Here is a 525-nt window from a genome sequence, read left to right on the forward strand (position 1 = left end):
TGGTGGTGGTGGTGGTGGTGGTGGTGGTGGTGGTGGTGGTGGTGGTGGTGGTGGCACACACCTTTAATCTCAGCACTCAGGAGGCAGAGCCAGGAGGATCTCTGTGAGTTCGAGGCCAGCCTGGTCTACAGAGCGAGATCCAGGACAGGAACCAAAACTACGCAGAGAAACCCTGTCTCAAAAAAACAAAACAAAAAAAAAAGTAATGTTTCTTCTCAAGACATTCCTTACTGAAATGTCCTTTCCAGTTTTGCACCTCTCAAGACCTTCTTGAGGAAGAGAGCAGGGGCTAAAGGAATGATGTAAAACTGAAAATAATTAGTGTTCTGGGTTAGTTTCAATTCTTGGGAATCTGTCATCTGAAGCAAAAGGTTCACTTTTGTCACTTAAAGCAACGGGAAAAGGAGAGACTTTTGAAACTGAAATGAGTTTGTTGGCATCTGAACTCCAAAAGAGTTTCCTCCACTTCCTCTTGGCCTCAGGTTGGCTCATAGGCACAGTTGGCATGTTACCACTCACCCTACA

The sequence above is a fragment of the Peromyscus eremicus genome, chromosome X, assembly GCF_949786415.1.
Source record: "Peromyscus eremicus chromosome X, PerEre_H2_v1, whole genome shotgun sequence".
NCBI lineage: Eukaryota > Metazoa > Chordata > Mammalia > Rodentia > Cricetidae > Peromyscus > Peromyscus eremicus.